This window comes from Stigmatopora argus, chromosome 23 (assembly GCF_051989625.1).
Source record: "Stigmatopora argus isolate UIUO_Sarg chromosome 23, RoL_Sarg_1.0, whole genome shotgun sequence".
Taxonomy (NCBI): domain Eukaryota; kingdom Metazoa; phylum Chordata; class Actinopteri; order Syngnathiformes; family Syngnathidae; genus Stigmatopora; species Stigmatopora argus.
The window spans coordinates 5,913,635-5,936,119 of NC_135409.1; the positions used below are offsets into that span (position 1 = coordinate 5,913,635).

The 22,485-nt window shown below is 41.8% G+C and overlaps 1 long non-coding RNA gene across 1 annotated transcript in view; it reads left to right on the forward strand.

Moving 5' to 3' along the window:
* LOC144068769 (uncharacterized) overlaps positions 1-22,485 on the forward strand; it is a 138,222-nt gene that overhangs the window by 72,812 nt on the left and 42,925 nt on the right. Inside the window, exon 8 of the long non-coding RNA XR_013298304.1 lies at positions 10,289-10,391. This is a non-coding gene — a long non-coding RNA (uncharacterized LOC144068769). The remainder of the gene's footprint in view (positions 1-10,288; positions 10,392-22,485) is intronic.

Sequence of the window (22,485 nt, forward strand, 5' to 3'; positions counted from 1 at the left end):
TAGACTAATCAATTACTTCAATCATCTATTGCTGCAAACTTACTACTTTGCATCTGCATTGTTAAAAAATGGGACATTGGGATGCGTTTTGTTTTAGTTTGAAATCCTATTCAAGTCTCACAGGAGCAACCAAATGATCAACACTTTGCCTTCAGGTGACGTAAAACACTGTGGCTTAGGTTACCGTATTTTCACGACTATAAGGCACACTTAAAAGTCTTACATTTTCTCCAAAATAGACAGGGCGCCTTATAATCCAGTGTGCTTTATATATGGAAAAAAATTAAAATGTGTCATTCATTGAGGGTGCGCCTTATAATGCAGTGCGCCTTATAGTTGTGAAAATATGGTAGTTAAACTACTACTGTATCACACTTGTGTCACATTTGTTGCCATGTCCATGGCTTCAACTGACCCAATCACAAGGTCCCCTGCCCACCCTCGTTTGCTTTTAATTACGATGCCCGCTATCGCTGACTAGAAGGCTAGGCACGATGATTCTTCCATAGATAGTTGCCATAGTAACAACTGTGATGCATAGTGGAAAAGTTCCTTAGAGATGAATGTGTGTTAGTTTCCTTTTGTTTCCAAGAAAGGCTTAAAGAGACGGAGACAGTTTCCCTCATTTGACGATTTGAAGCTGTTACTCAGGTTGCTGTGACGACAAAAGGCTAGCAAAACCTTTGCTTGCCTTGATATGATGGAGTAGAGCATTTCGCAGTGGTTGCAAAGTGGAGGGAAAACACAAAACATGTTACTTTCTCCAGCCTGAAGGCAGCAGCAGGGGCACAGAATGGGCACACAATGAACTAACTGTTCCTTGGCTTGCACACCTCACATGGTGTAGCGGTCCAGTTCCAGCCTCTGGCTTCTATCTCCCTCAAGGTGCAACACGAAGCGCTGTGGGCGTTCTTGTTGTTCCCGCGGCCAATTGACTTCACTCTCCTTGTTGTTTGAGTAGTGGAACACCATCCACAAGTAGCTTAGATGAAGCTTTTCCTCAGCGAGACTGAATCATTGCTTTCACCAGGACCTTGAAGTGAACAAAAGACCGGTTCAACCTTTAACAGAAGACAACCAACCCAACAATCTACTCCACGTGTCAAAGTGGTGGCCCAGGGGCCAAATCTGGCCCGCCACATCATTTTGTGTGGCCCGGGAAAGGAAATCATGAGTGCCGACTTTCTGTTTTAGGATCAAATTAAAATGAAGATCATAGATGTATATTAGATTTCCTGATTTTCCTCCTTTTAAATCAATAATTGTAATTTTTTAATCCATTTTTTCTGTGTTTTTATTTCAAAAATAATTTTGTAAAATCTAAAAAAAATATAAAAAAGGTAAAATAAACATTGTTTTAGATCTATACAAAACTGAATATTCAGGGCTTTTAATCCAGTTCTTTTAATCCATTTATAAATAAAAAAATCTAAATATTATATCTAAAATGGTCCGGCCCACGTGAAATCAAGTTGACGTTAAAGCAGCCCGCGAACCAACCCGAGTCTGACACCCCTGATTTGACAGAAGACAACCAACCCAACAATCTACTCGCTAATGAAGCAGGACTGCTTATTTTTACAGTCAGAGAAAGTGAAAGCGTGGCAATAGCGCTATAAATAGTCATTCTTCCAAGCGCTCAAATTTCACATTGTTCTCGTCGACAAAAGCAGAATTGAACGCATTTTTGCCCTTCTGCCAAAGACAGCAGGCTGAAATGAGATTTCAAATGCTACAGAATGATTCCGTATCTTAGAGTCACATCCTATAATGTACATAGGATTGACATCTATTTTATTAGGCTGTCTGTAATTGGTTTGATTTGATTGGTCCGGCAGTTGGGGGGGATTCTATTCTTCTATGACCTTGCTGAATAGTGTGACATCAAGATTAAATCAAAGGGCAATTGAAGACGCTGCATGTCTCCTCCAATTAAAAACGGCAGCCTTAATCCTAGATAAATACTCCGAGTAATCTAATTCCTCAGCGTAACTGTTCAAACAGGCAATAAATCCATGGTTTTTTTTGCCTCGGTGGCTTCTTCTTTTGACCCTCAACCCTGACCGTGTTCCAGCCCTGCCCGGCGATTGCATGCAGGCGCTTGTTACCCTTCCTGCTGTGTAGTCCTGACCTTTGCTGCCTTGCCTTGTCACAGTGCTATCACATTCAAATCTGATGCTACTGCATGCCCAAAGCGGGAAGGCGACATCTGTCTGGATGCTTTTAAAAGACTGTCTGTGCTTTTGTTTGTTCACTTTGTCTGCATACATCTCGAGGGTGTAACGGTTCACATGGAAGTATTGAACCGTTTCGGTTTTGCGTCTTTGGTTCGGTTTTGTTTGGTAAATTATTTTCCCCCGTAAAATGGATTAATGGCGTGAGAGAAGCGCTGCGTGTGGAAACGAAAACCCGTGGAGGCGTGAAATACAGGACAGTATGAGGATTTTTGTTGGAAATCAGACAGATTCAGTAAAAGATGAATAGTGAGGTTTGGCAACAAAAAAATGAACTGCAGTGGTACCTCGAGATACGAGCTTAATTCGTTCCGGGATTGAGCTCGTAAGTCGATTTTCTTGTAACTCAAACGAGTTTGTTCCAACCCTATGAAAAAATGCCAAAAACAGCATATTGGATTGGAAAAAATGTTTTATTTGTTCTAATTCGCCATCTATTAACAAAGTAACACATAACTAGTAGTTTAATAGAACTAAAATGTGTTTAATAGTACTAAAATTAGACAGATTTTGCGGAGGGTAGAGAGAGAGGGGGGAGACTTTTTGCATGGCAATACGCTCGTATCATAACATAAACAAATTTAAATGAACTTGGATTACGATGCAGACACACTCAAAAATACGTTTAATCGAACCTAACACTAAACTTAATTCTAATTTTGTTTGGCATTTTGATACCTTTCTTCTCTACTTGCCAACGAGAAGTAGTATATACGCCATTCGCACTGACTAACGGGGGGAAAAACACAGAGGGTTGTTTGAATTTGTATTCCCTTCAAAATACTCCCAAAATGATGCACACAAATGTCCTCACAATAGGATCACGCACGACCACTTGCCAACGAGAAGTAGTATATTCGCCATTCGCACTGACTAACGGGGAAAAAAACACTGTAAATGGCAACGCTCCGCCCAGTCCTCGCAGAGACATTACAAAGAGGGAGTTGCGACCACAGAGACATTACACGAGGGAGTTGCGGGGAGAGAGAACCAGTGGCCATGATGTTCTTATGAGCAGCATCTCGTGTCCGCTGTCTGCTCGTGTATCAAAATTTGTCTCGTATCTCAAGATAAATATTTGCCCGAAATTTTACTCGTATCTCGAATTGCTCGTATGTCGAGGTACCACTGTATATGACTTAAATCTTGATAGATAATTGAATGTGTTGGTCTATTTTTGCCCCATTTTAAACACGGACAATGGCAAAATTGTTTTCATTTGGGAGTGGTCGCCAACACGGCACACTACATTCAACTACTAATTTAACAGCAGCGCACGCATAGCTCGGATGTTTTTCTCCTTCCTTCAAACATACACGGCCACTGTTTATTTTCCTCTTTTCATGGTGTCACCACAATTTGGCAGGTGGTGCTGGTGCTTAGTTCCATTAGGGGGAGATAAAACAAAGAGTGGGGGGGGGGGGGGGGGGGGGCATCTATAAAAGCAAATAAACAAGAGTGGGCTTGCATTCTGCTCGGCATAATAGAATTCCAAGTGTGATAAGGCTCTTGTATAACCTCCCACGTCGAGGTGCTGCTGAGTTCATTTTCCATTGTCCTGAATTTAGAACCAGGCTTCTGGTACAACTTCACGATTGCCAGTAAAGTGGTGGGTACATTTGATGTTTGCTTATTTTGCCCCCACATTTATGAGGAGGAAGCAGGTGGAGGCTGTGCAGGTTCATCTGCAACTAATTTTACCGTTAAAGTGACAGCAGGGCTTTCTGTCAGGAGCTACTTACGCATGCCAGACTGGATTGTAGCACGGAAAAACAACAACTGTAATCCTAATTTGGATTGTCAACCACAGTTGTACGGCCGTTTTACAGAAGCTGGCGTTTTGCAGCTGACGAATGAAAAGAGCAACTCTCCCTACCCTAAAAATGTATTTCATACCTGTCAATTTATACGTATTTTACGTATTTTATACCTTTTGTCAGCATTTCACATTGTCGTGTATCAACTTTTGTACGGCATTTTTTTTAAGTGTCCGGATCATCTCGGCAGATGAAAACGTCATCATCGATTGCTAATGTTGTTAGCCAATCGCTAACAAAATCGATTTTACAAAATTATTTTTGAACTAAAAACACAGAAAAAAATGATTAAAAAATTACAATTATTGATTTAAAAGGGGGAAAATTAGGAAATTTAGTATACATCTATACTCTTCATTTTAATTTGATCCTAAAACAGAAAGTCGGCGCTCATGGTTTACTTTCTCGAGCCACATAAAATGATGCGGCCGGCCAGATTTGGCCCCCGGGCCGCCACTTTGACACCTGTGATTTAGAGCATTCAACTGGTCTGCATGTTTTGGGGAGTAAACCAATTGCATTAAACCCTCGATCTCAGAACTGTGAGCCAGATGTGCTAACCACTCCACACCATGCCTTAATGTAGTTTCAATTTTTCTTAAAAATCTGGCTATTCATTCCAATAGTTATAGTTTTGTCATTGTGTCGTTTTTGTTTCCAATGCACATTTACACCAAAATGTAAAGCCCACAGTCATACAACGGTAAATAAAACACACTTATTGGCGAGCTGATAAATTGACTAGTTAGTCTAAAAAGAGTACAGTGGTTCCTCGACATACGAGTGGCCCGACATACGAGCAAATATTTATCTTGAGATACGAGACAAATTTTGTATACAAACTCAAACAACCCTCGATATTGACTGAAAGTCAGTGTAGAGGCGGGGCAAATAGGTCTCTCTCTCCCCCCCCTTCAAAATCCGTATAATTTTAGCACTATTAAACACATTTTAGTAATATTAAACCACTAGTTATGTGTTACTTTGTTAATAGATGGCGAATTAGAACAAATAAAACATTTTTTTCCAATCCAATATCCGGTTTTGGGTGTTTTTTCAGAGGGTTGGAACGAATTAATTTATTTTTAGTTCATTTCAATGGGAAACGTTTGTTTGAGTTACGAGAAAATCGACATACGAGCTCAGTCCCGGAACGAATTAATCTCGTATCTCGAGGTACCACTGTACTTCTCTACATCATCACCACTTGAAGTATCCTCTTGGCTGTAATTTTCAAAGCTTTTTTGAATCATCCTGTCAAATGTATTATCCCTGTTAAGCTTAATTACCTCTGGAGTGCATGTGTGGGTCATTGTGGGATGGCGCCCGCAGCCCCTAAAGATGAGAAAAATGGCTGCCATTGTACCACGCAGAGGAGATTTTTCTTAAGAGAGTGGAGATGAAGGGCAAAATGATGAAGAGACACACAAAGAGACTTCCTGGAACCTCGGGCTCATCCGTCCTACAGTGGTCGCGGACCCTTAGCGCTCACATGTCCTTAATGAGCTTTCCCCCCATGTTGTGTGTTTGTGTACTAATGCTCAAACCGGGAGCTTCATGTGGAGGTTGAGTTCTACCGGTTTGTTCTGTAGTATTGTCTTCCAACGACTGAGGTAAGAATAGATTCAGATTTTTTTCCATTTTCTTTTAGTTTGATATCTTTTTATCGCTCAAATTCACTTCATTCGTCCACCATGCTGCCCATTGCCACCTACCGTAATTTCTGGACTATAAGTTGCACTTTCTTTCATAGTTTGACTGGCCCTGTGACTAATACTCTAGTGCAGGGGTGTCAGACACAGGGGTGTTGGTTCGCAGGCCGCTTTAACGTCCACTTGATTTCACGTGGGCCGGACCATTTTAGATATAATATTTAGATTTATTTTTTTAATAAATGGATTAAAAGAACTGGATTAAATGCCCTGAATATTCCGTTTTTTTATATATCTAAAACAATTTTTATTTTAGCTTTTTTAAAATATATTTTTAGATTTTACAAAATGGTTTTTGGACTAAAAACACAGAAAAAAATGATTAAAACATTGCAATTATTGATTTAAAAGGGGGGAAATCAGGAAATGTAATATACATCTATACTCTTCATTTTAATTTGATCCTAAAACAGAAAGTTGGCACTCATGATTTACTTTCCCGGGCCACACAAAATGATGCGGCGGGCCAGATTTGGCCCCCGGGCCGCCACTTTGACACACGTGCTCTAGTGCGATTGACGTTTTTTTTTCTTTCTAAACACCGACACTCTGGTTTGTTTGTTTTTTAGTTATCTAAAGCAAAAGCTTATCTCAAAACGATACCTATTTAACCCGTTCTTCTCCTTTTTACCATTGTTCATTTATCATGGTTTTTCATAAAATTCAAAATGTCTCTCCCAAAAATGCAATTTATACTCCACTCTGACTTATAACCTTAAATTGTGATTTAGGCTTAAAAAAAATGGCAACATAAAAAAACACCAAAAGTACGAGTGAAATGAGGCGACCAGCTACAAACCGTCCCTTGTTTTATTTTCCTTTTTTTTTATCACCCTGAGCCCAATTCTGCATGGAGGAAACTGCATTTAAATCCCTCATTATCCCCGTTATTTGCGCCATGTGTGGAAGTGTGAATGTGTGTCTTGTTTTGTCAGGGCTGCATGTTCATGCTTTAAATAAACGGTGGCGGGGCGAGCGCACTGATTGGCTGACTGAAAAAAAATCAGACAGCGCCGAAGGCCACCATAGTGCAGTGCATTCATGGAGTGTGCCTAATGAGTTTAAAGGTTCAGGCTGGTGATTTCTTGTCAGCTGATGCTGAAGGCCACCCTGTTTTTGCGCAGGTTGGCAACCATGCCCTCTTAGATTACACAGGGAGGTGCAATCTATGTTTAGCACGTTTGCCCTTAGAGGCATCATGGGATAAACATGGAGGCGGTCTCTCATCACCACAAACAAGAAGACAAGCAGAGGGGCTCCTGCCAGGTACTAAAGGGCAGATGCAAAGAGACGATGGAAGTTTTGACATCACCATTTGCTGTACGTTTTAGCTCTAAAGACACATGCCTCGGCTGCCTGATTCACTTTCCGCTTCTTGTCATTACAGTGGTACCTCGACATACGAGCAATTCGAGATACGAGTAAAATTTCGGACAAGTATTTATCTTGAGATATGAGACAAATTTTGATATACGAGCAGACAGCGGACATGAGATGCTGCTCATAAGAACATCATGGCCACTGTCTCTCTCCCCACTACTCCCTCGTGTAATGTCTCTGGTCGCAACTCCCTCTTTGTAATGTCTCTGCGAGCACTGGGCGGACCGTTGCATTTTTTCAGTGTTTTTTTTCCCGTTAGTCAGTGCGAATGGCGTAAATACTACTTCTCGTTGGCAAGTGGTCGTGCGTTATCCTATTGTGAGGACATTTCTGTGCATCATTTTGGGAATATTTTGAAGGGAATACAAACTCAAACAACCCTCGATATTGACTGAAAGTCAGTGTGGAGGCAGGGCAAAAAGAGCCAACACGGGAGAAGAAAGGTATCAAAATTTCAAACAAAATTAGAATTAAGTTTAGTGTTAGGTTCGATTAAACTTATTTTGGAGTGTGTCTGCATTGTAATCCAAGTTCATTTAAATTTGTTTATGTTATGTTACTAGCGCGTTGCCTTGCAAAACTTCTTACTTTGTTAATAGATGGCGAATTAGAATAAATCAAACGTTTTTTCCAATCCAATATCCTGTTTTGGTGTTGTTTCAGAGGGTTGGAACGAATTAATTTGTTTTTATTTCATTTCAATGGGAAACGTTCCTTTTGAGCTACGAGAAAATCCACATACAAGCTCAGTCCCGGAACGAATTAAGCTCATATCTCGAGGTGCCACTGTACTTCTATGGACAAAGTAAATGTGTTTTGGGACATAAACATGTGAAAACAGTAAGATAGAGTCGAATTTGAACATCCTTGTGAAATGATGGCAACATGACGAACACTATTTATGCACAGTCGGGATGATCGTTTTAATCATTGAGAGTTTCGGCGAATTCGTGGCATGGTGTTCATACCTGCACGGTATTTTGGAAGTGCAAAAATTCCACTTGTCAGGGTCCATACGTGCACGTTGATGCAAAGTTGTCGCACGCAAACGCTCATTGCACCTTTAACTGACGGACAACATTTACTGGGGGTTGTGGTGCCTAAAAGCTGACATTACTAGCAGCATACTTCCTTCTTCCTCCCATCTCACCCCTCTCCCCCGCAGGTCTGGCTTTTTTTGTATCATGGTGTAATTAACCACGCGACGGGGAGCAGCGCAGCATACCACTTCCAAGCTCGACCCGCAGCAGCGGCGTCACGCCAAAACCATCTGCTCCCTTTTCATTTAGTAAAGAAATTAGTACATGTAAGATAAAGCGGATGCTCGTTTTTTTGGGGGGGGCAACATTTCCAGAAGCACCTTAGCGTGCGTTTCAGATTGTTTAAACCACAGTAAATGTCCATTTGTAGGTTTTGATGTTGCTCATTTATGGGAATAAACATGGGGTTTCCCGTTTTCTGCCGTTTTTGGACATTTTACCCGTCAAAATTGAAATATAATCCGAATTTGGCCTCACGTTTTCTTCATGGAAAATTCCTATTACAGTGGTACCTTGACATACAATCTTAATCATTATCAATAATTATTGACATAATACGATTTTTTATAATGTCCAAATTCAAGGCACAAGAAGATAAAGGACACCCAATCATAGCTAGGGGCAATTCAGAGTGTCCAATCAGCCTACCATGCATGTCTTTGGAACTTGGGAGGAAACCGGAGTACCCAGAGAAAACCCACACACACCCAGGGAGAACATGCAAACTCCACACAGGTGGACTGACCTGGATTTGAACCCATGTCTCTCACCGTGAGGCCAACGTGCTAACCACTCATCCACCGGGCCGCCCCCGACTCAATGATTTATTCATTAAATGTTGAAGCCAAGGTCTGTTGATGCCATTTCCTCAAATCGTATGTGCTGGAATTCAAAGTTTTCATAAATAGCCTGAGGAATCATGGGTATTTTTTTCCTTTTGATTTTCGACAGTCTCTTCATATCTTTTATTGTGGATGATGGCTTTTTGATGAGAAATATTTCAAAGCGCTAACTATCAAATCATTTTTTTTCCAAACGCTATTCACAGAACGTGTCTTAACGCTCCAACGTAGGTTACGTCACGCCGACGTCCGATTGCACAATATGATTCAAACCAACATTCATTCCGGAGTTTCAGCATCGCCGCCAAGTCAAAACAGGATGACAATTGATCCCCTTCCTTTTGTGAAGGCGCCACTCTCTCTCAGGGCGCTATTGAAAAGATGCTCCGGGCTTTCCCCCAGCATTGCACCAAGCCCAGGGGCCCCTGGGAAATATTTTATTCAGGCAGCGCCAATTTTTGTACTCTGCACACTCGCAATGGCGCGTACAAAGCAAAGGATGTTTTTTATTTTTTTTATGGCAAATGCTTCTTTGTCCTATATCAAGCGAGAGTTCATTCGTATTCAGACCAATTTCATTATTCAATGCGCAAATCAGTCCAGTTACTTCGAGCTACCTGACCTGTTTTCCCCCAAAATCACAAATCGTGTTCTTCATTTTCTTGCTATCATACACGCCAAGTAGTATATTGTATTCAGTTTGCCATAACGGTAGGAGCTGTAAAACGTCTTTCTGGATTGTGTTTACCGTATTTTCACGACTATATGGCGCACCGCATTTAAAGGCGCAGTCTCAGTAACAAGTGCTATTTCTGTATTTAACACACACACAAGGCGCACTGCACCAATACACGCAGCCAGGCATGGCAAAACATACAACAGCTTAAACATACACCAGCTTAAACACGTTTTTAACAAGGCAACGGAAGCAAAACTGGTTAGTACTTTCTACTTAGTATTTAAGTAGAAAGGCTGCTTGACGGTCAGACGATAAATATTACCATGACAGCACCAAACCATCCGGCTTGCCAATGAATTTAACTGGAAAGCAAAATATGAGCGTTAAAAAAAATCCAGTGTTTTTCAATGTCCACAAAACCTAGTGGAGTTTTCCATCGAAGTTGTTTATTTGACCTTATTAAAACGACATGCTAATTTTACCTGTATAAATGTTAGTGTGGAAATGGATGGTATCCAAATGATAGCGTTTTTATGTAACTACTTAGAGGCTTGATAACTAACGATCCTGATTATTTGATTCAGGTTTCTTGGTGGAGGGAGACATGAGAAACTGGATAGGGGCCCTCGAGGACCGAGGACCGAAGCCCGGCACCCACTTGAAGACCATCTGTTTTGGGCAATAAAGGTACGTGATGTGGTAATTCATGGAGCAATACCTCACACAGCTATCTGTTAGCCATTTTCCATATTTAAAGGGAATGACAGGAGCCACTTTGACCCCATTTTTGAAGATAGCGTGAGCCAAATTCTAACTCCCCAACCTTAGAGTTGCCAGACAAATATGCACACCACTTATTCCAGCATGCCAACAGTAGGTCAAAATAGAATACTTCTACAATTAGCATGGTCAAGACAAATAAACATGCAAACCACCTCAGTTGGTCTCCACTCATCCATCACATTTTTCTTTATTTTTTTAATTTTTTGTACACTACCCAAGGAGCGGTGATCATGCTGCACACAAACACACATACACAACCACCCACACACTATCTATCCCGAACGTTCTGCCTCATTAGACTAGCGCACGTGCCAGAGCACCTTGTTCTCCGCCTACCCTCCCAAACAAAGACCCTTACTGGAGTTAATGAAGCGGAAGTCCCCTGGTATTGTGAAGGCCCTTGAACACATTCCCGGGAATTCTCTGCGTCTCCACTTGTGAGGGCGGGAGTTTGAGACAGTGTGTGTCATTTGCTTTGAGTCATTACAAGGTGTGAATGTCATATTTCACACTTATTGCCTTTGTATAGCTATGAGGAAAATCCATTTGACTTAATGACAAGGCAATTTAACAACAACAACAACACACAAAGGAGACGTAGCATCCAACAATAATTTATAGGTAATTGCAGTCTTGTAGAATGTTGAAATGATTTTGACTTCATTTGACCTTTTCTTTAGCCGGTTTGATTGGAGCTCACATAATAGGGGGAAAAACATTCAAGTATTCTATTCTGATGTGCATAAAAAGGAAGTCGTTACCATTTGACGTGTTTTGATTGTCATCCAGTTTCACTTGAATTTTCTAGTTTAAATTGACTCCTTGATAAACCACAGCAAAGTCATTGTTAAAACTAAAGCGAAGATCAAATCCGGGATGCTTCAACAGCGGCGGAGCAAAATTCGCCCTTGCTTTAGTCTGAAATTTAAATATGGCCCTCTGACTTGATTATGGAAAACCCTTCAATAATGACACATTTTTTTGCAATATTAACGTGATAATATAATAGTTATACATACCGGTCAACTTCGGCCCATTGATCCCCTTATTAATGATTGCAATTACTCTTATTAAACGATTTTAAAAAAACGTACAAATGCAACACAGCACATATTTACTCACATAGGGTGCACGTAAAAGTCTAACATTTTCTCCAAAGTGGACGGCTTTCTGATGCACTTTATTTAGTATATAGTGAAAAGGCGGACAGGCGAAAGGGTAATGCGCGTGGGCATATCATGCGTGTAAAGCAGGGGTGTCAGACTCGGTCGGGTTGGTTCGTCAACTTGATTTCACGTGGGCCGGACCATTTTAGATATAATATTTAGATATTTTTTTAATAAATGGATTAGAAGAACTGGATTAAAAGCCCTGAATATTCCGTTTTTTATAGCTCTAAAACAATGTTTTTTTTAGCTTTTTTGTATATTTTTAGATTTTACAAAATGATTTTTGAACTAAAAACAGAAAAAATGGATTAAAAAAGTACAATTATTAATTTAAAAGGGGGAAAATCAGGAAATTTAATATACATCTATACTCTTCATTTTAATTTGATCCTAAAACAGAAAGTCGGCACTCATGATTTACTTTCCCGGGCCACACAAAATGATGTGGCGAGCCAGATTTGGCCCCCGAGCCGCCACTTTGACACATGTGGTGTAAAGCATGACAATATTAGCAATACTAGCAGTTGGTGATTATGTTTTTGTCTGTTACCAGTGACCGAGACGATCCGGATTAGAGCCAAAATGGGTAAAATGAGATTGGTTTTACAAAATTCCGAACCTAAAAAACATCTCGTACAAAAGTTGTTATACGAAGTACACAATTTGAAATGATCAAAAAAGGTAAAAATACAGGGAAAAACGTAGAAGTTGACATGTATGGCTCTACTCAAAAATAAAAATGGACTTATGATTCACGTCCAATTTAGTAGCATGACAAATAGGTGTTTTTTTTCTGTTTACTTCAAGGCTTAGACTGGTTAAAACACTATGAAATAATCATCCTAAATGTCTGGAGAAACAGAGGTTATGTTGGACGAGTGAGAGCCAGCGAAGAATTTGTTTTGTTTTCTTTTGTCAGCGTTGGCTACGGATTACTGTCATCTTGTTTTGTGCTCTTAGTTGCAAATATTGAACACTCAACCAAAGCTGGTGTTGCCCTTGAACTTTCTTCAGCTTCAGTGTAGCCCAAATTCGGTGACAAACACATTGCAATCTGATGCCCAGAATGGAAGAGAAATGATTTCCTGAAACTAAGCTGCACTATATTACCCAATAATTGGAGAATGGTGGAGCCATCAGCAGCCGAGAGTTGTCCAGCACCAAAACAAGGCCTTTCTATTATTAAACTCATTTCTCTTGGGTGCCGAGTAATGAGGGTTTGAAGAATAGGAAAAAAAAGAAAGACGGCGGCGGACATCGGGTGGAAAGCTTTTTTGCTCTCCCTCTTATTTTTGTCTTTTTTGAAAACATCCCTCAGGTGTGGTACTCACTTATTATAGAGCACGAAATTGCCTAATATGCTTATTCCTGCTGCTAATGCAGCAGGCAAACAGGAAGCCAGCCTATTGCTCTCCAAGGGAAAAGCACAGTAAGACCTGTAAGCACTTTGAAAATAATTAGACGGTGAGGTTGGAAATGAAGCTGAATGTTGGCGCCTTTATACTTTGTTTTCTTAAAAATAACATTTTAGCTTGACCTTCCACAGGGACACACCAGAGTTACTTCGTTATGTGTTGTGTTAGACAGATAACGGTACATTGGGTAAAATCAGGGACACAATGGGATGAATATTTTGAATGGTCTAAATATGCTCTTTAGAAAGATCCGAAATATGATTTATAATGATTTGAAATAGCCGAAAGAGATTGACATTTCTTTTGGTTCATGTAATCCGTAAAACTCTGAATGCCCATTTCAAACAAAATGACAACAATATTGTAATTTGTACAGAATTAAATGTTAAGATATTCTAAGGGACATGTGTCAAAGTGGCGGCCCGGGGGCCAAATCTGGCCCGCCGCATCATTTTGTGTGGCCCGGGAAAGTAAATGATGACTGCCGACTTTCTGTTTTAGGATCAAATTGAAATGAAGAGTATAGATGTATATTACATTTCCTGATTTTCCCCCTTTTAAATCATTAATTGTAATTTTTTTAATCCATTTTTTCTGTGTTTTTAGTTCAAAAATCATTTTGTAAAATCTAAAAATATATATAAACAAATCTAAAATAAACATTGTTTTAGATCTATAAAAAACTGAATTTTCAGGGTTTTTAATCCAGTTCTTTTAATCCATTTATAAAAAAAAAAAATCTAAATATTGTATCTAAAATGGTCCGGCCCACGTGAAATCAAGTTGACGTTAAAGCGGCCCGCGAACCAACCCGAGTCTGACACCCTTGTCCTAAGGCTAAGCTAAAACAGTCAACAATAAATGTTCCACAGAATCAGAGTTAACAAAAGTTGGCCATAAAAACATTAATTTGTGCTTTCACTGGTTGAACGTTTGCATTTGTGTGACCTCTAATTGATCCAATCCGTTTTGGCGGCGGCTGGGAATATTCCCGATATTTGCACGTCTTTGTCTGCGTTGGATGAGTCGATATGGCTGCGCCTGCCTGTCAACTGACATTAGCTGTAATTACCCGAAAGAAAGAAAAAACGGGGCATATTCCCCGGGGCCGATGCACACGCGGATAACACAACAATGTGTTTATAAACATTCAGACAATGCAGCCTCTTAATTGACTCCTCTTGTGGCGCGTCTTATGTAGTGGAAAGCAACTTTTGACGGGTTCGCTGGCCATCCTACTGCAGGCAATGACGCCCTGCTTTCTTTCCTCCCAATCATCTTCAAGGAAATGATATATGATGCGGCGTGCTGGCGCTTAAGTATGCTCGCATGCACAGCGGACTCAGCGTGGGTCGGAATTTCACTTTCCTATTTGCATTAATTTACGCGCAAGCCAGCGTCTAGGCCATTATGTATGCAATTAACCAAACGTAGTTCACAGATGGGAAGACAAAAGGAATCGCCAGTAAAACAATTATAGTCAACCGCCATGAAGTCTTTTTCTGACCGGACGAGAAAGCGGCGATGTCGGGGGATTTGATGGCTTCATTTTAATTGAAAATAATATTTCAGGCATTTTTGCTTTTATGGAACAGCAGCGCACGTGTATGACAAAATCGGATGCAACAAACTATCGCTGAAGAAAATCATTTGAACCGTGTTTTATAGCAAACTGTACAAAGTACAGTGGTACCTCGAACTACGATCAGCTCTACCTACGACATACTCGAGGTACGATGAAAATTTCGATGGAATAATTTGACTCAAAATTTTGAGATGCGACCAATCCAGGTGGCCATGACATGAGAGGCTGTTTATCATTGTAGCACACGTCTTTTTTTGCCGCATATCTTTCGTGTATAACATATCTACGAGCACTGAACAATTTATTCAGACGAGTTTCTCCTACGCATCAACCAGGAAACGCACAATGCGCATGCGCGGGCAAAAAGAGGGGTTTCTGGGTAATTAAGTATACTCGTGCACACAACACTGATTGCCAATGGCACCCTTTCTCAGAATTACCCACAATCAATACGTGGGTAGGCTGTTATTCCTTCCTTGGCCTGTTAGCTCCCGCGATCGCTCATTCAAGACTACTTCTCGTTGGCAAATGGTCGTGCGTTATCCTATTGTGAGGACATTTGTGTGCATCATTTTCGGAATATTTTGAAGGGAATACAACAGCAAACAGCCCATCGATAGCGAACATGAGGGTGGAGGCGTGGCAAACAGCTAACCCGCCCAGAACGAAGGTTAAAAAAATTAAAACAAAATTAGAATTCAGTTTTGTGTAAAGTTACATTAAACGTATGTTTGAGTGTCTGTATATATTAATCCAAGTTCATTTAAATTTGTTTGTTCCGTTACGAGTGCGTTGTCGTGGAAAGTCCCCCCGAAACCCCAACCCGCCCCCTCTGTGCGTCTCTCGCTCCCATCGGCGAAATCCGCCCAATTTTAGTTATATCAAACTAATTTAATTACTATTAAACCACTAGTTATGTGTTACTTTGTTAATAGATGGCAAATTAGAAGAAATCAAACATTTTTCCAATCCAATATCCTGTTTTTGGTGTTTTTTCAGAGGGTTGGAACGAATTAATTAGTTTTTAGTTCATTTCAATGGGAAACGTTCGCTCGAGTTACGAAAAGCTCGACATACGAAAAGCTCGACATACGATCTCAGTCCCGGAACAGATTAAGATCGTATGTCGAGGTACCACTGTATTATGCAAAACTGCCTCTCTCGGGTTTTGAACCCTTGCGATCACTGTAGTAATCAAACGGACAGAGCACTGAGCTAATAGGCCACCCCAAACCGTATTCAGTTGCTCAACAGTCAGCACGTTTCAATGCCAATGACCGTCAAGACATAAGAATCGCAGTGAAATAATGATTTAAAAAAAAAAAGGTCTTCAGTTTATGATTTTTGTTGTTGTTGCCTGGTCTGGTCTTCCGTAACAACAAGCGAGTAAGCAGCCATTGACGGCTTGAGGTTTCTACCACCCCCAACAAATGGAGGAGGTGCCAGGGTAGAACATACAGCGCCCGTCATACAGATCAAGGACCTGAGACAATGTGCAAGATGGATGTTCGAGGCGGGGCGATATGACGGCAGAGCGGTGTAGGGAGATAAGGCAGGGAGTCGTAAGCTACCACCATCTCTGACTGATGAGTTAGGGATCCTGAGGGGGAGGGGTTAAAAGGGGGAGTGAGGAGAGGAGAATCACAGTGAAATATAAATCATTAATGGCTGTTTGGGAGAAAGGATAAGGGAGCTCGAAGGAAGTCATCCATTGTCGGAAGGGTTTATTTCTTAACTCATTGCTGATTTAATAGGTGGATGCATTTTGCATGTCTTTTATCAAACAATGTGGGGATTTATGCATTACCCGTTTGCATTGCAATTGGTTGATTTTGAAAGTGTCATAGTTGTTTTGATTGTTGTGAGAAGAATACACTGCCCGCTGGTGGCAACAGTGGATAAAGCATAACTTTCGTCTACCATAGTCCTATTGAGGGTCCTCGTATGAGCATCGTAAATGAGCATTACTAAGTCCTTCATTGCTAGGGCAATTATTAGCCAGAATCCTGTATTGCCTTTTCAAAAAGGAACAATCAGTATGTGTATCTTTCTATCTTCTCTGTTGTCGTTGGGAGAAACCCCAAATTCTAACAGAAATAATTGCTGTACAGGCACACTTCAATATAGAAGCTGTCCGTCACTTCATTAAGTATGATTCTGGGTCTTTCCTAGAACTGAGAAAGGGGGGGGGGATGCCAGGCGATAAAGCGGCGGCAATCTTTAATTTAAAGTTGTGCAGATTATTAATGCAAACATCTCTGCGGAGAGTGCCGCTTTTGAATTCTTCAGCTTTTCATTCTATACAGCAAACTCACTCGAGGTCTTAAAATTCCCAGTCAGGTGGCGTGTCTATTTCTATCCTCCCTCCACTGGCGCGCAATCCACTCCAGCCAGCAAGTTGAACCCAAGTTGACCCGATTTCTCCTGGAAAAACCTTTTAACGAAAGCAAACGGATGAATATGCATTCTTTCTCTTGTTGACAAATAAAAAATGTTACAAAAGCATCTTTCATCTCTGGGACGTGGTCCAAAAGCCAACTTGCAAAACAAATATACACGCTCCAGTTGGTTATTACATTATTGATCAGCCAGAGTATTGAAGTATGAACAATCTTTTACAGGCCAAAGTATATTGATTCCCCCCGCCCCATTTTTCCAGGCGGCTTCAAAACAAAGCAGATGAATTCTTTCTCATTTACTGGTGTTGGTCTCACACTCCTATTTCCTCGCAATGTGTTGGTTAACTCCCCCTTTTTCTTGCCCGACATTGTGCCATAGAAAAGTTCATTTCAAGCCACTGCGATTCCTGCTATCTTTCTCCACCAGGAGAGCACTTTAAAGAGAAAAGCAAGGGTTTTGTTGTGACTTGAGGGCGGGAACTTCACATGGCACGCTGCAGGAACGGACCTAAATAATAATAGCAAAACAACAAACTGCAGCGCTTTAAGCCAGGCTGGTGAATCAAACTAATTAGTAGCTTTGCGCCGAGGTTGTTTAGTTATACATCTGAAGAGGCTGTTGAAGGACTGCCCCCGCTCGTCGAGGCCTCTTATTAATAATCGGATAATAATAATCGGACATAGGCTTTGTCATCGTCATTGACTCGACAAAAAGCCTAATTGTCATCATACCCAGAAACTGCATATGACGACATTGGTAGTGCTTCTCCATAAGGTGTGTTTTCCCGGCAAAAGACTCAAATAAGTGATAATTTCGGATTAGGAAATTGATGGATACATCGCATCACCCCCCGAGCGGATCACTTACCTCTCACTGTCTTTCACTTACCTTCAGTCAGCCAGTAGGAGGCAGATCACCACCCGTCTATTCATATTACCTCATCCCGAAGTTATTACGCAGAAAGGATTGTGTGTCGTGTTACCGCAAGTTTAGAGTCCTGATGGATGTGGGAAAAAAACTGTCCTTAAGCCTGTTTGTCCGTACTTTGTGGGACCTATAGCGTCTGCCAGAGGGCAGCAGCTGGAACAGATTGTGACCAGGGTGGTATGGGTCCCCGATGATGTTCCTGGCTCTGCTGAGGTATCGAGGGCTGGCAATGTCGTGACGTGGACACCCAGGAATTTAAAGGAATGGACCCTGTCTACACATACTCCATTTATGCTATGTTCAAATTTGGCCCGATTTCAGTCATTTTGTATCTCTGAATAAGGCAGTTCATAGATCACAGTCGTATCCGTGACTATGTTAACCAGCAGCATAATCACAGCACATCGCATCGGCATTGTAATAGCCTTTATCGACTCTTCATTTCCGCTGGAATCCGTCTGAGTTGTCTCTCGGGGGTCTTTGCCCTATTTTCCCTTAAATTGTCATTACACCTTGTACTATCTCATTGCTCTGGATTGCCTGCATGTTTAAGCTGGATATTCAGATGACAGAAACCTTTTGGGGATGTTCTTCTATTATTATCTGCTGTCTGCTGCCTCATGACGCACATCCTAATTTGGACATTATAGTGCTTTTTCCCCCCCTGTTTGGAAATGTTGCGTATTTTTTGGAAAGGCCAAACAACGCTTCTGCACGCTGTACGCAGCAGGATCACGAGGCGGTACATGAGATCGTATGAGTTCGAGCCCAGCCAGAATCAATACAAGCAAAGGTCAACCCTGCTGCAAACGTAGCACGGCTAAATTCACTATTCGCACTATACGCCACGTCTGGAAAGAACAAGGGAGAAACGCGTCCATGTGTTGTTGCGTCAATACAATGCCTGTGAAATCCTAAATGTCTGATAATGACTTAAAAGTGCTATTTTATCAATTGATAGGCATTTTTACCCTTTTTTTTTTGGAAGGTGCCAAGAGAGAAGCTATATTTATTCTGTTTTTCATTATCAAGAAATGTGTATCTTAAGGCAACCCTGCACTTGTTTCAGCAGTTCTACGGGTCAACTTCAAATCATTTTTCTTTAAAAAGTTCTTCGATTTTGGCTCGTGAGCATCTGCTCCGTGAATCTGTGGTGCCAGAGGAATTTTCTCCGCTCACTGAACTTGCAATTTTTGTGAGGACGCAGCGAGAATCCTGCAAATCTAACACGCTGATGCACGGCGGTGAAATCGCTACTGTAGGTGTCCGCCATCTGTGTGCGTGACCTGGCCAAATGCTACTTCGTTCACGTCATCGGCAACAGTCAAAGACACGCGAGTCTCCATCTGTCTTTGCCTGGGAACAAAAATCTGCTCTTTGCCCGTTTTATGCACCTTTGCTCCATTTTCTCATGCCAAAGCGGAGTCTTCTTCACAATTGCTCCACGATTCATTTTTATAATAATCGGACATAGGCCCTGTCGTCATCATCAACAATAAAAACCTAATTGTCATCACACCCAGTATGACGAAATTGGTAGTGCTTCTCCACAAGGTGCGTTATCCCGGCAAAAGACCTAATAAGTGATAGTTTCGGACTCGTAATTTGGCATTCTGCCGCTATGGATACATCGCATCACCCCCCGAGCGGATCACTTACCTCTCATTGTCTTACACTTACCTTCAGTCAGCCAGTAGGATGCAGATCACCACCCAAACATCTTTTCATATTACCTCACCCCGAAGTTATTACACAGAAGGGATTGTGTGTTGTGTTACCGCAAGTTTAGAGTTCTGATGGATGTGGGGAAAAACTGTCCTTAAGCCTATTTGTCCGTACTTTGTGGGACCTATAGCGTCTGCCAGAGGGCATCAGCTGGAACAGATTGTGACCGGGGTGGTATGGGTCCCCGATTGTCCCCCGATTTTTGATACTTGACGTACCTCTCTGTACAGCTTCTGCCTGTTTGTGTGTTTGCGTATAATGATTCACGTCCATCTGCTGTCGAGGCTCCAGCAGGCTCCGGCGCCATTTGCCGTCAGATGGCAGATCTTATGCAGAACCCACATTGTTTTAGCTCCCGCATTTGTTTTTAAATATTAAAATGTTTCATGTATTTTAAATGTGAAAAGCGAAGGATCAATTCATTTCAAGATATTTGAGTCTACGCTATGTTCCACTTATTCTTGGCTCATTTGACTGGCTGCTCCCTTGTTGTTGCCCAAATCTTTCAAAGAAAGATAAAGTCTGCAATCTTTGCAGCGCGAAAATTCAACTCGACATTGCTGGGGTGCCACTTACCTGGTTGAACGCCTGCCGCATGTCACGAGCTCGCCTGTTCCCGTTCTAAGCACGATTACCCAGACTTTGTATGAGAACCCATCAAAAAAATGTGTCCTCCCTGAACCTGGCGTTAGATTTAATGGCTGCCTTCTGTGGAGTCTTGACGACAAAATTCAGCTCCTTCCCCAGATTTTCAATAGGCTTTCAGTTAGTGCTCATAACAAGTCTAATTTGTTCGCATATAAGCCATACCCTTGATTCACTCATCATTTTTTTGCGACAAATACGGCGTATATGCAAGAAAATATGGTACCTGAGAATTAACAACAAATCTGGAACGATCAACTAGCGTAGTCGGTTCACTTTCATTGGAATAGCTAGGTTTCTAATTGATTCTTTGTTCTTTCGAAATCTAATACAGTTTACAATGGTTTACAAAGTGTTTGCCAGGCAATCTTTGTGGCATTCAAAACTGATGCACCAGAAACTCCATCACCTCAATCCATAGCGTCTCTCCAGTGATGAGGGATCTGGGCTTCTGGCTCTTTTATTCCATTACGATGAAGCTCATGAAAAAAACAACTTCCCTTCCGCTCATCTCCAAAATCAGATTTGGATGGATTAAATGCCACCATTGCGAGGGAGCATCATTGACTTTGACTCATGTGTTGCCTCCAACCGATGGGTAGGAGGCCTGACTTAGTCCCGGAGACCGAAGATGGATGCGTTGAGAAGCTGGAGGGGGGAGTGCAGTGAAGAGGGAGTATTAATGTATAGTGGAAAGGAGTGAGATAGAGCGGAGACAGAGGGGAACCAAGTGAAAGCAGGGGGTGATAGATAGTGAGCGGAGAATCGTGGGTGTAGGGAGGAAAAAAGTCAGAGTGATCGGCTCAGGACTGCTGCATAATCAGCCAATGTGTCTCCGTCTGGCTTGGCAAAGACATCATTAAGGAAACCCAAGGTCCTCCGGGTTCACCGAACCACTGGGGCTCCGTTTTGCGCCCATCCCTCCTGCCACTCAATTTGTTTAATTTACCTCTGTTCCGAGACTGTTTGGGCGGGGAAAGGCGACTCCCTTGACCCGTGACGCCAAAGAGTCAAAAAGTCCTGTCTGAAAGGAAGGGACGGCTGAGAGGCTCCAGGCGAGCGCGTGGACAGTCGATAGGCCGGTGAGGCGACACTGATGATGATGCTAGGAGATGGCCGCACAAGAATGGACTCGTTTAGGTATGCAGGAAGAGCAAGTCTGTGAGGGGGAAGGATGTGACTGGAAGGAAATGAAACATTGAAAGGGAACCACTCTCTGGGGGGGGACGTAAACGAGTGGCCACAGCCTGAAGGAAGAAATGCAATGTGGCATGGCTCACTACAACAGGCACATGTTTTACTTGGGTTTCTGTAGAGGCAGGATGTGATAGCTGTGGTGAGGTTCTTTCTATTTAAATGCCACTGTATTTTCAGGTCCACTTCTTAGGCTGTCTCCCACTTTGAAATCTTGTACAGATGTACACAGATATACCGTATTTTCACCACCATAAAACCTCGGGGATTTATGATGCCAAGCAAATTTGTCAAGGTGTCAGCTCCTTTGTGGTCTTGTGCTTAAGGGCGTATTCACACCAGGAAATTGCAATTCTTGCAAGAGTCCCAGGACTTGACAACAAATGGTCCGTGTCAAGTCAAATGGTCAAATATGGATGGAAAAAAAATCGCAGGGCTGTGATGCTGAGCAAATGTTTCGCTACGAATGCCTGACGTGTGCAAAGAGGTGTGGGATTTCAGATCTGGTTTACGCACACTGGTCTGCAGCGGTGTTTGCTGATTTGTATTCAAAGCAGCCCAAAGGTGCGCCCTATCAACTTTTAGGATTTAGTCTTGACTTTAAAATTGCAGATGTGAATACGCCCAAAAAGTACCACTAATAGCCGTTGAACTGTATGAATCACATTGTAGTGACTGCTGGAAATGGCGCTATAAACATTACATGCATTGGTACTCGGTCAACATGAGGCAGCAGTCTGAGGGATGGCGGAAGAGAGGCTGGGAATATATGATGCCGCGCAGAAGTGATTACCCTGCATGGAGCTGAGGGATGAGAGCCAAACGGCTATTTTATTTTGCCAATTGAAGTGTGCAAATGGAAATGTCAGAGTGGCTGGAAAACTAATGAATCTGATAGGAGCGATGCCACCTCTCTCATCCAATCCGTGATCAATTGC